Raw genomic sequence first — 10,055 nt, 5'->3', positions numbered from 1 at the left:
GCAACCATGAACTACAAGCAGGTAACTGGCATACTCTGAATGTGCAGCCAAACATCAACTGAATATGGCATTCACTAAATTCCGGGTGTTTCGTTACCACGACGTAAAGTGGGCATGTTTTGGAGGTCTTGGAAAAACACCTTCTTTCAAAAAAAAAAAGTATACCTACGATGGATAATGAAGGACAAAACAGTCATACAGGTAGATTTTATATTTTATATCTATTATGCTTTATTATCTTACAGTTAAGCTATTTTCGAAAACAAATAAACAACCAAAAACTACGGTTAGGGTTAAAGTTAGGGTTAGGGTTAGATTATCAAATAGGCCACGCCTGCCCGATGACGCAATATCTGTTACGCTGTTCTGAAATCCCTCGAAATAAATGCATCCCACTGAATATGTCAAATGGATACAAACAAATTTTATGTACATTTTGATTTTTTATTTAAGTTGCCAGGTATAAATGTGGCACAAAATGTGTTGTAACTATTGAGACACAAAAATTTTAAAAAGTCTAAATCAATGATTAAATAATAATAAAGATCTGCATTGTCTGCCAGGGTTTTGTTTGACATTTGTTTTGATAACATGGGCAATGGAAAAGCAAAAGCCACTGTGTAATTTTCATGTACAAGCTGTATATGTACTGTATATGTTAAGTGTATTTCAGTGTCATTGCCATGAGATGAGCTACTCTGCTGGATACCAGACACACCACCTCATCCCACCTCTCAATAACAGATAAGAACCTATCTCTACCAACCAGATACACAAACAATTTAAGATACACTGCAGCAGGGCAGAAAGAAGTTAACTTTTTTTTGACACTTCCAATCCCTATCCATCCAGAAGAAGATTCATAATATAATTGGTTTATAAAGCTGGGTGTGCTATTTTTTTAAACTAATTATTGATAATATGTACTGTAAAACAGTTTGTGCGGTAATACAGTGTAATTACAGATGAGCTGTCACATGAGTTTCCCTTTCGTTTTAGTTCTTGTGTGGTGAAGCGTGCCCAGGCCATCAAAATGAATGATGCTGATGATTTTTCAGACTTATTTATGGAATAATACACATCTGATCATACACATCTGGTCAAAACACACAAATACTAGTCATTTTTGCTAACCTTAATGTGTGCTGCTACTAGGTACCCTGAAGCCATATCTTTGCGTAGCATAAAGTCTTGAGCCACCATCAGAGGACTTGTTAAGTTTTTTTTACCACCTTTGGGTTGCCAAAATACCTCCAGTCAGGCCAGGGTTTAAATTTTATGTCTGCACTTTTCAGAAAAGCTATGACACAACTGCATATTCACCACCAAGTATCTAGTGCGTACCACCCTGAATCCCAAGGTGCTTTAGTGAGGTTCCATTAGACGTTAAAATCTATGCTTTGACTTTGGTCAGGGAAAAGACTCTGATGAAGGGATTCCCTTATTATTATTTGCTATCCATGATGCAGTGCAAGACTCAAGACCCAGCTAAATTAGTTTGTGGTCCTTTAAAGGCATAGCAGGAAGAGTTCCTGTCTAAAAGATCTACAAAATATCCATTCAAGAGCAACCTACTGTAGATAATGTTAGTGGCTTGAAGCTTGTGAATTAGCCAAATGCTCTCTGGTTTCAAAAAAGTCCTGTATAAAAAAACACGGTTTGATAAGTAAGCAGTGGAGAGTACATTTCAAATAGTGGATGAGGTTTTGGTTTTATTATCCTTGCCAGGCTCAGCTCTCCAGGCTAGGTTTTCTGGGCCTTATTTTATTAAGTCTTGTGAACCCTTTGAATATGCTTAAGCTTTAAGTTTCTTGATCTACCACAGATGTATGCTCTTCAATTCCAGGGCTGTTTCAGTAGCTGCTTTCTCTATGGGAGTGCCACCACCGGAGTATTCTCCAGAAATGGATAGGGTCATACTAGGTATTGCTTGTTTGCTAATTTACAAAATTCAGGCCAAACTTGCACACTGGTCACAGCCGGCCCAAGAGGACTTGATAAGTCTTACGGTATTTCAAATTACCCCATGCTTTTCTCTGATATTCCCTCACGTACAGTAACACAGTCCTCAAACATGACATTGATGTTGGTGATAATGCCCCTGTTAAACAATATGCTTACAGGGTTAATCCCACAAAGCATGCCATTATGAAAGCAGAAAAAGATTATTTGATTGAGAATAGTCTTGCGATGCTTAGTTGTAGTCCCTGGTGTTTAACCAGGATGGAGTATTGTGATGATCGGAGAGGTAGTGCTGTTGGCAGGTTCCACTCTCCATGTGCGAATAAAATCTCTACTTTCAGTACACCAGATAGGCTCCTCGAATACATTGCCATGGCTTTGGGTTTAAAAAATGCCTCAGGTCCTAGGTAATGTGGACAACTGTAAGGCCTACCTTGATGATGTAGTTGTTTTTACAGATACATGGGGTTGCCATGTTTGCACCTTAAACAAAGTGATTGCTCACCACCAAAATGTGAGTTTAGTCAAGCTACATTGACCTACCTTGTTAAAACTGTCTTTTATGTCTGTTTCTATTTTTTCCAGCCTCCCCTTCACAAGATGGATAGATCTTGGCTTTGAGAAACATTGAGAGCCACACTTTACTGGTTTGCAGAGACCATAACATGGACAAAAGTGGTAAGGAAACAGAACTAATTCTAGGTATGGTGGTGGGTGGGCCCCTTAAATAAATCAATCTTGGAGTGACTTTAGAATAGCATAACATTAGAATAGGCTTATTTAAGGTCAGACATGGTGTAATTGTGAGCGGAATTAGTGGAAAGTGATTCTAAGATAATGTCTGAGCAGGGGCTCAAGACACTGGGTTGAGATTCTGCAGCATTTGTGTAAAGTAAGGTAAGAGGTAAGCATTTACCTTTGGTTTGAGGGGAAGACTTTGGAATACCTTTCATTTGTTTATAAGATTTACTATAAATAAATTATCATTAATAGTGCTTTTAGGAGGTGTAGGTAGTTATAGTTAAAAAGTATTTGTAATGTCCTTCTGAAGGTATTTTCAATGGCTACAAGTTCTGGATCAAGTTTGGGTTTATCAAAGCAGAGTCCAATCACAACACATAAAACAATGCTCCCCACTGTTATTGTTACGCCAAACACAGAGGTGAAAGCCGAAGTGAAGGCAAACTGTTTTAATTCTACAAACACCTGGTGAGCAGAGATAAATATCCGGTGGTGCGCTAGAGAGCGTGGCCCACGAAGTCCGGAAGAGAGTGCTAACCATTGGTAATAACGGACGCTGGTTAGCGTGAGAGAGGGGATCTTATAGGGTTGGTGATGAGGTAGAAACGAGAGTCAGGTGTGTGTATTTAGTATGCCGGCGAGCCGCTCCGTGCGGGCGGGGCACGCATGGGAGAAGAGTCAGGTAGCTCCCTGACAGTTATGCACAATGCTGAGAGTACTCACCCCAACGCCTGTTGGAAGCTTTTGCAAGAAAGGTAAAATGTCATGAGCATATACATTAATTTTGTGTTCCATGTTTGTGTCAAAAGACACAAGGACTCATCACAAGAACATGGACAAGAAAATAGGTTTATATAGGAAAAATAATCAGAGAACATAAGCTTACAGAGCTCCCGCTAATGTTCCAGCATGGAATTGTCTAAGCATAATCCTGACTGTCACATTGTTAAAGGCATTATATATTACTTCTGGCTCTCTATGGAATGTCCAAACAGAGCAAAATAAATGTCAAGCAAACTGCAGAAACTCTTACACCGGGGCTCAAATGTGTATTTAACATATGCATGTAAAATGAACCTTTTGATCACATGATCCAGTCATTGATCCACCTGCAAAAGTAACACCAGGCTCTTCTCAGACACTGAATCAACAGCAGGAGATGTTTCGTAAGCATAGGTCAATCCATTATTCGAAGGTGAGTCATTGTTGAGGCATGTCTAGGCATGTTTGAGAATATTACCTTGGCATGTAATTGGATCTAAGCTCAAGAAAGGCTGTACAACCTGTCTAACAGACACTCAACTGTCATCTCATCAGCATTTCTTGTGTTACATCCAGTTCAGAATGACTCACTATGTAACTGGAGTGAATTAGGGACCAAGAAGTCATGACAACAGATTGGGGAAATACATGGCAAATTTAACACATCAAACACCTTAAAAATTAATTAACTGATCATTGTTGGTGTGGCATTGACAGTTTCCAAAAATATCTAACATGCACAATGCTTCTAAATTTGATGCATATCTGTCAGGAACTTCTGGGACAATTCTATGCCCGGCCATTAGAGGGGATGCTGGCTGAGATTCTGGTTACACGAGGTCACGTCTTTTTCTCACCTTGTTATTCCTAATGTGCTGCCTTATTTATACCTGCCCTTGTGTCTTTGTACTTTATTTTTACGTCACATTTTGTTTTGTGTGTTCATGTTTCAGATTACTTTATTTTTAAGGTTTTGGTTTTGTTACACCAATGAAAACGTGACAGAACGACAAATGTTTCTACAGACCCAGTAGTATTACCCAGGTATTTTTTTTCCTGTTCATGATTGCCTTTTGAATGACAATTGCCCAGAGATATTGTGAGGACATGTGAAAACACCTTCAATGTGTTTTTTTTTTTCCTTTGGAGGACTTCCCTGCCCCAATTCCCATGGGATGCCCCTCCGCTCCTGTTCCAGCTGGGGACAATGCTCCACTTCATGGTCCCACCCTGTTTGGCAGAGGGCAAGACCCTTTTTATTTGTTTTCCTGTTGCAAGCGTGTCACCACCGTCATGCCAGCCGAGGATGCCGCTCCACTTTATGATTCTGTGGAGAATGCCAGGCGGCATTTTATGTCATGCGTAAATAAATGTATGAAGCTTTATCCCACATCTGGGTCTGGTTTGTGAGGTTTCTTGAAGAAAAGGTGACAGTATCCAATGCTATGCATTAACAAGCTTCTGTATAGGCTGTGTCTGCTCATTTTTACATATGATTAGGCTATCTTTGAATATATGTATCTATATTTTTTTCATTCATTCAGTATTTTTATTGTATTGAATTTTGTACTGGGGACACTGGAGGATGTTCAAACATGTTTATAGACAAATGAAGACATGTTGCAGTTAAATTTAGGAATTTAAACAGTTTAGAATTTAAAATGTTTGTAAGAAATTTACAACTGTATTAAAAATAATTTGAGTTTTATGGAATTAAAAAAACAGTAAAGGATGTTATCAAGATAGTTATGCCTTAACTATCTTGATAACAAATCATGATCACTTCTTTAAGGACAGAATACTGACACTGGGGTACTAGCAAATTTCCTTGTCTCACAATCAAACCCACTATGATCTTTTTAAGCATTCCACTTTTCCACTAAATTTTAATGACTCATTGACCAACTGCACATATTCACTGGTCTATTTAGACAACATACTCATTTATAGTAACTGGCTGCAGCATTTGCAATTGGTCCTAAAGTCCTTGAAACAGTCCAGCCTCACAGCAAATTCAGCGAAGTGTGAAATTGGACAGGTAAGGTACAATTTCTGGGCTTTCTCTTAGGCCATGGACAGGTCCATTCGCAAATTAATAAGACAGAAGCAAGTGAAACCTGTTCACAGCCCAAGTAAAACTAGAATGTGAGTGAGATCATGCCGATGGCAGGATATTATCATTGTTTTGTGCCTAAATTTCCAATTAATGTTTTTTTCTTATTGAGCATGAATCCGAGCTGAATGAGCAGCAGGACTGCAGTCTGCATTTTTGTTTGTCCTAAGTATAATTTTGCTGACAACTGACCATGCCAAGGGCCATAGGCACTAATTAAAAACTCATGTATGTTCTTATAGTCTAATTCTACTGTGTTTTATAAGCAGTAATTTTTTTGTTCCTTTGAAATCAAAGGGAAAAATTCACTAGAAATCCTCAAGCAGCCATTTTATGTTAATTTTCTATGTACAGCTCCAGATTCTTAGGGCAGTCAAAACACATTGTGGAATAAACCTATACAATTCACAGATCATTTTTAAAGTGAAATTACTAAAGTTTCAGTTAAATGTGCCTGAATATAATACAAAATAGAGCAAAGCATTCTGTCCCACAGACCAGCCGAAAATCTCCAAGTACATCCCACACAATATGATGTGCATTCTTGGAGCACTGTTCATGGATTTGGGCTCAGCTAGAATTATGACCCATCTGTTCATAAAGGCTTGAAAATAAAGTATAACAACATCAATGACAGGCTGAGCAATTAGAGTGCAGATGGCAGATTGAGTGGGCTATACCTGTTCAGGGAGCAAAGCATATGTACAACGTAATAGCCTCTGCATTTATAACATTCCCATATCTGAGAAATGTTGAAAATAAAACAACAGCCTGACCCATCAGTTTGCAAAGTACTTATTATTATTTTTGTTATTAGTTAAGTTTATAAAAAATACTTTTTACACAAACATATATCATTATTAATAAGCATTTAAATACATATCTCTGTTCAAGTGCAGCCCCAACATTTTGCATATTGATTCTCCCAGGTTTTGAGGAGAGCAGCAAGTGGACTGCAGAAAGCACTGCCCCAATTAAGTGTTTTTAGAACGTCACCTAGCCAGGAGGAAAGCTATAGGCGATAGACCCTGAGGCCCTATACCAGAGGTAGAAAGAAAAGGTGGAAAAAGGTACAGTATGAGGATAGGGTAACCTGTCAGGCCTAATTGAGTGCTGATGCTGCTGACAGCACATTAACTGTCAGCAGTCAATTAATGGAGAAAAAGAGAGAGAGAGACACAAACAGAGAGTGAGAGAGGGAGAGAGATATGATGGATTCTCTTGTGCTAAACTCACTAAAATGACGGCTGGCAAATGATGATCCTCCATAAATTGCAAGAATTTTGCATTTTCTGTGTATTCTTTAAACAGTCCTGTCAAATAATTTTTGTTTTTAAATTAAGATACCCATTGCCTGTTATTTATTTAACACATATTATCAGTTGATATCCATATCATACCATAATCATTAAATACACTAAATGTAATCCATATATTCTCTTCTAATTGAAAAGTAAATATTATAAGAACTATAGAAATGTAGGAAAATTGCAACATTATAATGATGCCACAAAGTAACGTACAATGATCTGACCATGCATTTGTAACAGAATGAAAGTAAGTAGACTATAGTGGTATGTGCTTATAATTACATGCATTATTTTAAGCAGAGTCTTCAACCTCTCATGTTTTCTTATGCACTATTGGCTGGACAATGAGTACCTGATAAGGTAGATGGCAACTGCTGAAGATGTTTCTGGAGCCGAAGAATGATGATGATGATGATGATGATGACATTCAAAATAGACTTTCCCTTCCATCACAAGTATGTCTGCAGTCTGCTAGATCCCTGCTTTATTTTGCTTTCTTGCAGTTTCACTTAACTGGACCGCTGGAGGGACCTGTTCTATTTATCAAATGTCATTTAGACTTTTTGACATTGACATTTAACATTGTCAGGTCTAATTCTGCAGAAATAAGGAATACAATTAGACACATAATGCACAGGTGTGCTGAGGTGGGAAGGAATTAGACAAGCAGACATGTGAACACAAAACATAAACAAAAAAAATTTAAAAAAGTCTAGATCCTGACAGTACCCCTCTTTTAGGCGCAGTGCATGACACGCCAATCCTGTACCATGCAGAATATCTGAGGGAACCATGATCCCAGTGAGATCCAGGAGGGGAGAGCGATGCACATGGCGAGACAGGTGGGGGGAGCAAGGCACACAGCAAGGCAGGTAGGGGGAGCGAGGCACACGGCAAGGCAGGTGGGGTACACAGCCAAGCGATGTCCACAGCCGAGCAGAAGGGCCGAGCGATGTCCACAGTGGAGCAGAAGAACCGAATAACAACCCCAGAAAAAGCCGTGATCAGACCCACGTCCAGGCAGCCAGAAAGGGAGGGAGGGAGGGAGGGAGGGAGCGCAGGAAATATCCTCATTTTCATATCATTGGAGGAAAAGGAAATAAAAAAATGGCAAACATACAGGCCTGCGACATGCCCCATGGACAAGAAGTGAAGTGGCATCCCCCACAGGAAGAGATGTACCCAGTCCGTTATCTGGTCATTCCAGTGCTGGAGTTCAGTGATGCTAGCCCGACTACCCTTAAGGTGTTTTTTTGTAAGCTATTTTTGTTAGCTTTGACCCCTATAAACTACTGTACTAACCCACTGTTTATTAATAAGCATGTAATGAAATAAAAAAATACTGGCATCATGATTTTAATTTGATTAGAATAAAATTTGAAAAAACACAAAGTATTATGGAAAATATATAAAAATATATATATATAAAAAAATATTTCTGAATTTCAAGTAAGGCATGTTAAATATGGCATTTATTTCTGTATAAAGCTTATTAAAACAAAACTTTCCAAAGTTTTACTACTATAAACAAAATGTACTATAGGTTTACCATATCCTAAAAATAAAACATGAATTTATAAAATTAAATTTGATAGGAAGTGTCTTGAGCTTTGGAGCTTGGGAACATAATGATATTACAGCATAAACAAGACAGAGTTGACAAAAATGCCCAAATTACATAGTCTCTGTTTGAAAGTTTGAAAGCTAATAAAAAGTAACCATATAATGCAAGTGTGTTGATCATTGCAAGATGACTCTATAAGGCAATCGCATGTCTCACAGACAATCTCACAGACTCTTCACTGAAGATATACATTTTAACTCTATGGGATGTGCGGATTTAAACACTGGTTTAAAGAGTGTAGCTGCATTAAAATGATGAAATAATATAATGCTTATAATATAATGCTTATATGTAAATTGTACATTTCCATGGTACACATCATCACATTTATCATGATTCATGCATGATTCATGCACATATATCATGCATTATGTAACATTCTGTATAAATAAGCCCCCCCTGAACTAGTGCAAAAATAGTGAGCTTTGGAAACAAAAAATATTAGAGTATAGGCAAGGAAAATAAGGAAAATAGTATATGATGTATAAGATAAAAATAAACTGAATGGTCCGTTAAAAGAGTTAAAAGTTAAAAGAGTCACTGAATGATTTGAGTAGAGGTAATAATTCTATTATTATTCATTTATTGTTAAAGTGGTTTGGCCCTTTCAGCTTTAAACCAGATGCATGCCTTATTGACTGACTTTAAACACAAAAGGGAAAGAAGAGATATAGTTAACTTTTTTAATTGGAAAAAATCTCTGCTGGCTTTGTGTCAGTCATATAAATTGTTCAATGAGATGTTTTCCACAAACATTGAGATGCCTTGCCCAACACAATTCAGACAGAGAATAAATAAACAAATTCTAATAAAGAATAAATTCTCTTTGTGATTACTAAAATATAGTTGAAAAAAATAGTTTAAAAATGGGGTGAGGAGTCAGCGTCTCAGGGGTAGCCACTGTCGCCTGCAGGTTATAATCATATTAAAAGCAACATTGTTATAATTATATTAAAAACAAAATTGTTACAATTTCTACTTTTTAATATTGTTAAACATAAGCAAATTCATTTTCAGATGGTGCCGTTATAGCAACATGACTGTAGTCAATTGCGCCGATTACATTTTGGGAAACCAGATATGCTGCAAATTGCATTTTAATTTCAGCCTGTTCTCGCACAGTGTAGGGGAACCTGATGTATCGACTACCGATATTAAGTATACCATTCAAAACGACAGATATTATGGCACTCAGGGACGGCTGTGATATACCAGACCTATAGGGTGAGATGATAGATTCCAATAGAATTATTTCATATACAAAAAGGTCTTAGAGTCAAAGTGAGGATTACTTATAGTTTTTTTATATAAATAATTTACCTGTCTGCCAATTCCCACTGGAAACAGCCGGTTGCCAAGAACCCCAGAGTGGTGAGGGCTTGTATTTGGACTGGGATGGCATGGTTCCGGCGTGTTGCCCTCTCTAATACTAGACCCAATTCAGCACATAGTTCCAAGAGCACAGCTCTAGGGAATCTAAATCGGCTTATTAGACAGTCATCATCATGGTCCCTGAAAACTCGTTCTCTCCTTATTCTGCCAT

General features: G+C 37.8%; 1 long non-coding RNA gene across 1 annotated transcript; it reads left to right on the top strand.

Moving 5' to 3' along the window:
* Nucleotides 1-2,527: 2,527 nt before the first annotated feature.
* On the top strand, nt 2,528-4,799 carry LOC132844686 (uncharacterized). The gene is made up of 3 exons (XR_009648362.1): nt 2,528-2,640; nt 4,419-4,509; nt 4,615-4,799. It is a non-coding gene; the product is annotated as an uncharacterized LOC132844686 (long non-coding RNA).
* Nucleotides 4,800-10,055: the final 5,256 nt, after the last annotated feature.

This window comes from Tachysurus vachellii, chromosome 4 (assembly GCF_030014155.1).
Source record: "Tachysurus vachellii isolate PV-2020 chromosome 4, HZAU_Pvac_v1, whole genome shotgun sequence".
Lineage (NCBI taxonomy): Eukaryota > Metazoa > Chordata > Actinopteri > Siluriformes > Bagridae > Tachysurus > Tachysurus vachellii.
This window is presented reverse-complemented; position numbering and strand designations above follow the sequence as displayed.